Genomic DNA, 6,877 nt, shown 5'->3' with positions numbered 1-6,877 from the left:
TCTCCTTTCACTTCCTAAGCATGCTTAGTTTAAAATACTGTGTCAGAAATTGGATTAAGTGTCTAGTTGAATGTGTTTTTTAGCCATGTTCTATAACATATTACCTAAAACTCAAGAGTTGGGGGCGGAGGGAAGAAATGTTCTAAAACCCAAGCTTAAAACACTTTCCTGAGGGAGTCTGGTTTTATTCCTTTATCCTCAGCTGAGCTGTTCAAAATAACAGTGACGCCTCTCACAGCTCATGCTCTCCTGTGGAACAAGCATAAAGCTAATTACAAGGAGCAGATATGGTTAGCGCACCTTGCTCCACCTGCCCCTTCCTGTCTGTGTGGTACTCTCTTGTGGGTGGGGTATTGTTGTTGGCAGACATTTCATTAGTATTTAAATCAGGAAAACACTTATTCCAGGTTTCCGATGGTAAAAAATCTCAGGAGCAGACAGAAGTGCCATGTTACTGTTGTACATGTTCCTTTGAGTATAGCAGCATACTGAAAGAGTACCATGGCCTAATGAAGATCATACGTAGTAGCATCAGTATTAGAGCTGAGACCCAACATTATTATATTACCATGATAATGGGGGTAAACGAAATGGAATTACTTAATTTTATCAATAGGTGCAAATGTTTCAATTAACGGGTGATAGCAGTATTCAGAACATGAACTATAGATTCATTTTATTCTTTCTGTGTTCTTGAGGGCAAATCTTTATGGTAAGGTCTGAATCCATTCTTATCTCAGTAACTACTATGCTAGCTGCATTGTAGCTAATGAAAACTACTACACAACCCCTAGTTCCATGTTCTTTTTACTTTGCATCGGTTTTGGTGCAGGGGGCTTTCAGGATGCTTAGGAGTAAACTCATTGTTCTGAGGTATTTCCAGCCAGCTGCCTGCATTAACTGAAGATTCGAGGAGCATACATTAAAAATGCAAGGAAACACAGAGGAACTAGGATTTGTTATCTGCAGAGCTGTGAATTGAGGGGGAAAGGTTGAGGCTTTCTTGCTCCTTTTTCTGATGCCATATGATCTCGAAGCAGACTCCACAAAGCATCACTAATAAATGTCCAGCTGGTCCTGGCTGGGAGTGAAAAAGAAACGATATTACAGCTTTACGAATCTTTGCTGTTTCAGTAACTGCCACAGAAACAAAACTTAAATCTAAACCTCTCTGTTCAGGCCTACTGAACTTTGCACTGTTTAAATGTTTGTCTCATGACATATCCAGAGCACTCACATGTAGACATTAACTAATTGTCAAAACACCTCTCTGAGGTTGGTAAGTGTCAGTATGTGGGAGATTAACTGTTCTGGAAGGAGGTGGAGGAATTAAGGAAGTGTTACCGAAATATCGGGTCTGCCTAGCTGAGAGCCAATTAACAGCCTGACAGGGATAAGGAAAAATGCTTTATTTTGCAGAAAAAGGAGAGCCTGTACCTTGGTACAAAAGACTCTGTCTTACACAGATTTCACAAACCTTTTATACACATTTAGACAAAGACCCTTGCATGTTAATACTTGATTGGTAAGTGTAAAGTCTTATGTTTCCCTTATTTAAGTAGAACTAACTGGTTAGGAGCAGGATCTTCCTGCCTTGAGGCAGAGGAAAAGAGATAGTGCAAAAATGTAAGCTACTGTGTTCATGAGCAGTACTTACTCCCCCCGCCCATCTACTGGCCACTTGTCATCTATTAAGGGGAGTCAGCCAGCTTTCACAATCCCCCCTTCGGGCCTGGCAAGCCCAGATTGCCAGGCCCGTTACGTAATTTACGATTAACCTGAAGAGACAGGTACTGTGTTGTCGTACGGACAGCAGAACCTTTGGTTACAGCATTATACAGACATTTTGCACATTGTATTACTATTTAAATAATAAATGGGAAGAACAGACAGAAAATAATTTATTTAATAATTGTACGGAACTGGCCAGTAAACCATGACCCAAGGTCTGGGAGAAGATTTTTAAATTAAAGGTGTGATTAAGAGATACAGCATGAAAAATAACAGCAGCGTTTTTAATAGCTTCTAAATGTTATTTAATTAAGCCAGAATGATTAATTATAAAACATAAAAACAGCATTTTTTTTGATGCAAGCACAAGCCCTTTTTATTTTAGCGTTTATAGCATTTAGCACACGTTTCCTTTGCAAAGCATTTTTGCTACTTTATTAATTGTTTTTGTAACTTTTGAACAGCGTTTAACTATTTAGAGATTTAGAGACTCACCAATTTGTCTGCTGACACTCAAAGAGAAAAGAGAATTACACAGAGAGCAGAAGGAATTACAGTCTAATTCAGGTTTTCCTACTTCTATTACACTGACCGCTACAGGGGACTAATAGACTCATAGACTCCAGGACTGGAAGGGACCTCAAGAGGTCATCGAGTCCAGTCCCCTGCCCTCATGGCAGGACCAAATATTGTCTAGACCACCCCTAATAGACATTTATCTAACCTACTCTTAAATATCTCCAGAGATGGAGATTCCACAACTTCTCTAGGCAATTTATTCCAGTGTTTAACTACCCTGACAGTTAGGAACTTTTTCCTAATGTCCAACCTAAATCTCCCTTGCTGCAGTTTAAGCCCATTGCTTCTTGTTCTATCATTGGAGGCTAAGGTGAACAAGTTTTCTCCCTCCTCCTGATGACACCCTTTTAGATACCTGAAAACTGCTATCATGTCCCCTCTCAGTCTTCTCTTTTCCAAACTAAACAAAACCAATTCCTTCAGCCTTCCTTCATAGGTCATGTTCTCAAGACCTTTAATCATTCTTGTTGCTCTTCTCTGGACCCTCTCCAATTTCTCCATATCTTTCTTGAAATGCGGTGCCCAGGACTGGACACAATACTCCAGCTGAGGCCTGACCAGCGCAGAGTAAAGCGGAAGAATGACTTCTCGTGTCTTGTTTACAACACACCTGTTAATGCATCCCAGAATCACATTTGCTTTCTTTGCAACAGTATCACACTGTTGACTCATATTAAGCTTGTGGTCTACTATGACCCCTAGATCTCTTTCTGCCATACTCCTTCCTAGACAGTCTCTTCCCATTCTGTATGTGTGAAACTGATTGTTCCTTCCTAAGTGGAGCACTTTGCATTTATCTTTATTGAACTTCATCCTGTTTACCTCAGACCATTTCTCCAATTTGTCCAGATCATTTTGAATTTTGACCCTGTCCTCCAAAGCAGTTGCAATCCCTCCCAGTTTGGTATCGTCCGCAAACTTAATAAGCGTACTTTCTATGCCAACATCTAAATCGTTGATGAAGATATTGAACAGAACCGGTCCCAAAACAGACCCCTGCGGAACCCCACTTGTTATACCTTTCCAGCAGGATTGGGAGCCATTAACAACTACTCTCTGAGTATGGTTATCCAGACAGTTATGCACCCAACTTATAGTAGCCCGATCTAAATTGTACTTTCCTAGTTTATCTATAAGAATATCATGTGAAACCGTATCAAATGCCTTACTAAACTCTAGGTATATCACATCCACCGCTTCTCCCTTATCCACAAGGCTCGTTATCCTATCAAAGAACGCTATCAGATTAGTTTGACACGATTTGTTCTTTACAAATCCATGCTGGCTATTCCCTATCACCTTACCACCTTCCAAGTGTTTGCAAATGATTTCTTTTATTACCTGCTCCAATATCTTCCCTGGCACAGAAGTTAAACTAACTGGTCTGTAGATTCCTGGGTTGTTTTTCTTTTCCTTTTTATAGATGGGCTCTATATTTATAGATGGGACGGGACAGAAGGATCTCAATACAACCTCAGAGCTTTCTTGCACGCATGGCTTCCACTTCAAGGAATTACGAACAAGAGGTTCAGTTCCGCCCACACTCCTAACGCCAAAAAAACAACAGTAACCGGTTAAACAGAACAGAACCAGAACCAGGTAGTGCACCAGAACCAGATAACCAGATAAGAGGCCCGCCTCTAACCAGAACCAGATAATATTTCCTTATCCTATTAGGGCTCACCTTATCGGATCACGAACCCCAGGGGCTGCGGAGAAGTGAATAAGAGGGGTTAAGCACCCCAGTGGCGCCGCTCCTAGTTCACCACAGCCGTCTGGAGTCCAATGTCCGAGCTAGGAGAGTCCCATCTGGGTCGCCAGAAACTGTTACCGAAATATCGGGTCTGCCTAGCTGACAGCCAATTAACAGCCTGACAGGGATAAGGAAAAATGCTTTATTTTGCAGAAAAAGGAGAGTCTGTACCTTGGTACAAAAGACTCTGTCTTACACAAATTTCACAAACCTTTTATACACATTTAGACAAAGACCCTTGCGTGTTAATACTTGATTGGTAAGTGTAAAGTCTTATGTTTCCCTTATTTAAGTAGAACTAATTGGTTAGGAGCAGGATCTTCCTGCCTTGAGGCAGAGGAAAAGAGATAGTGCAAAAATGTAAGCTACTGTGTTCATGAGCAGTACTTACTCCCCCCCCCCACCTACTGGCCGCTTGTAATCTATTAAGGGGGGTCAGCCAGCTTTCACAGGAGGGAACACAATAAAAATATCCCAAAACAGCCTTTAAATCTTTGTAATATTTGTCTTTATAATTGTCATGGTATAATTCCCCACTCTGAACCTTAGCGTCCAAAAGATGGATACCAGCATGAATTCCTCTAAGCTCAATTACCAGCTTAGTACTTGTAGCGCTGCCACCAACCAGGAATTCCAGTGCCTGGTACACTCTGGTCCCCCCAGAACCTTGCCCGGGGATCTCCAAGACCCAGTCCCTCTGGATCTTAACGCAAGGAAAGTAAACCCTTTCCCTCACTGTTGCCTCTCCCAGGCTTCCCCTCCCTGGGTTACCCTGGAAGATCACTGTGATTCAAACTCCTTGAATCTTAAAACAGAGAGGAAAATTCACCTTCCCTCCTTCTTCTCTCTCCCCCTCCCAGATTCTCCCTAAGAGAGAAAGTAATCCTAACACAGAGAGAAAATTAACCTTTCTCTCCCTCCTTCCCTCCTTTCTCCCTCACCAATTCCCTGGTGGATCCAGACCCAGTCCCCTGGGGTCTCACCAGATTAAAAACAATCAGGTTCTTAAACAAGAAAAGCTTTTAATTAAAGAAAAACAGTAAAAATTATCTTTGTAAATTTAAGATGGACTAGGTACAGGGTCTTTTAGCTATAGACACTGTGAATACCCTCCCAGCCTAAGTATACAAATACAAATTAAAATCCTTCCAGCCAAATACACATTTGAACTCCTTCCAGCCAAATACACATTTGAACTCCTTCCAGCCAAATACACATTTGCAAATAAAGAAAATAAACATAAGCCTAACTCGCTTTATCTACCTAGTATTCTGACCTTATAAGAGCCTATATGGGAGAGATTGGAGAGAAACCTGGTTGCACGTCTGGTCCCTCTGAGAACCCAGAGAGAACAACCACCAAAATCTAACAGCACACACAAAAACTTCCCTCTCTTAAGATTTGAAAGTATCCTGTCCCCTGATGGTCCTCTGGTCAGGTGACAGCCTGGCTCACTGATCTTGTTAACCCTTTCCAGGCAAAAGAGATATGAAGTACTTCTGTTCCATTAACTCTTAACTATCTGTTTATGACAATAATGATGATGTATGTTTGAAAGATTTTATAGCAAGGTTAAAAAGGACCTTCATTTCTCTCCTTCTCCTACACCTCTTGTGCTACTTGTTCACTTAATTGCCTAAATGTTGTTGCAAGCTTTCGAAGAGCTTAGCCGGTTCCCTTCACAACAGCCCAGCTGTGTGGACTAGTCCGGCAAAGGGAGTAAGGAAGTTGTGGTTATGACTGAGATGTAGATGCTAGGATGCTGAGGTTCTGTCACACCTCTGCAACAGACTTCCTTAGTGACCTTTGACAAGTGTGTGCTGCTCCCATAAAGATCAGTGACAAGACATCCATTAACTCCAATGGGAACAAGATCCAGTCCTTAACCACCCTGTGCCCTAATTTCCCTACCTGTGTTGTACATTTAATATTTACCTACTTTGATGGGCAGATCATAGAATTATAGAATATCAGGGTTGGAAGGGACCTCAGGTGGTCGTCTAGTCCAATCCCCTGCTCAAAGCAGGACCAATCCCCAACTAAATCATCCCAGCCAGGGCTGTGTCAAGCCAGGCCTTAAAAACCTCTAAGGATGGAGATTCCACCACCTTCCTAGGGAACCCATTCCAGTACCTCTCCACTCTCCTAATGAAGTAGTTTTTCCTAACATCCCACCTAGACCTCCCCCACTGCAACTTGAGACCATTGCTCCTTGTTCTGTCATCTGCTACCACTGAGAACAGTCTAGATCCATCGTCTCTGGAACCCCCTTTCAGGTAGTTGAAAGCAGCTATCAAATCCCCCCTCATTCTTCTCTTCTGCAGACTAAACAGTCCCAGTTCCCTCAGTCTCTCCTCATAAGTCATGTGCTCCAGCCCCCTAATCATTTTTGTTTCCCTCCACTGGACTCTTTCCAATTTTTCCACATCTTTCTTGTAGTGTGGGGCCCAAAACTGGACACAGTACTCCAGCTGAGGCCTGACCAATGTCGAATAGAGGGGAATACTCCTACTAATGCAGCCCCATATGCCATTAGCCTTCTTGGCAACAAGGGCACACTGTTGACTCGTATCCAGCTTCTCGTCCACTGTAACCCCTAGGTGCTTTTCTGCAGCACTCCTTCCTAGCTATTCGGTCCCTAGTCTGTAGCAGTTCATGGGATTCTTCCGTCCTAAGTGCAGGAATCTGCACCTGTCCTTGTTGAACCTCATCAGATTTCTTTTGGCCCAATCTCTAATTTATCTAGTCCCTCTGTATCCAATCCCTACCCTCGAGATAATTATGACCCCTATTAACCCTTGTATGGAAGTTACC

General features: G+C 42.4%; 1 long non-coding RNA gene across 1 annotated transcript; it reads right to left on the bottom strand.

Annotated features, from left to right (window-relative positions):
* Positions 1-1,394: 1,394 nt before the first annotated feature.
* LOC127042570 (uncharacterized) lies at positions 1,395-4,318 on the bottom strand. The gene is made up of 2 exons (XR_007771975.1): positions 4,235-4,318; positions 1,395-1,437 (listed from the first exon to the last, which is right to left on the bottom strand). It is a non-coding gene; the product is annotated as an uncharacterized LOC127042570 (long non-coding RNA).
* Positions 4,319-6,877: the final 2,559 nt, after the last annotated feature.

The sequence above is a fragment of the Gopherus flavomarginatus genome, unplaced genomic scaffold (assembly GCF_025201925.1).
Source record: "Gopherus flavomarginatus isolate rGopFla2 unplaced genomic scaffold, rGopFla2.mat.asm mat_scaffold_60_arrow_ctg1, whole genome shotgun sequence".
NCBI lineage: Eukaryota > Metazoa > Chordata > Testudines > Testudinidae > Gopherus > Gopherus flavomarginatus.
This window is presented reverse-complemented; position numbering and strand designations above follow the sequence as displayed.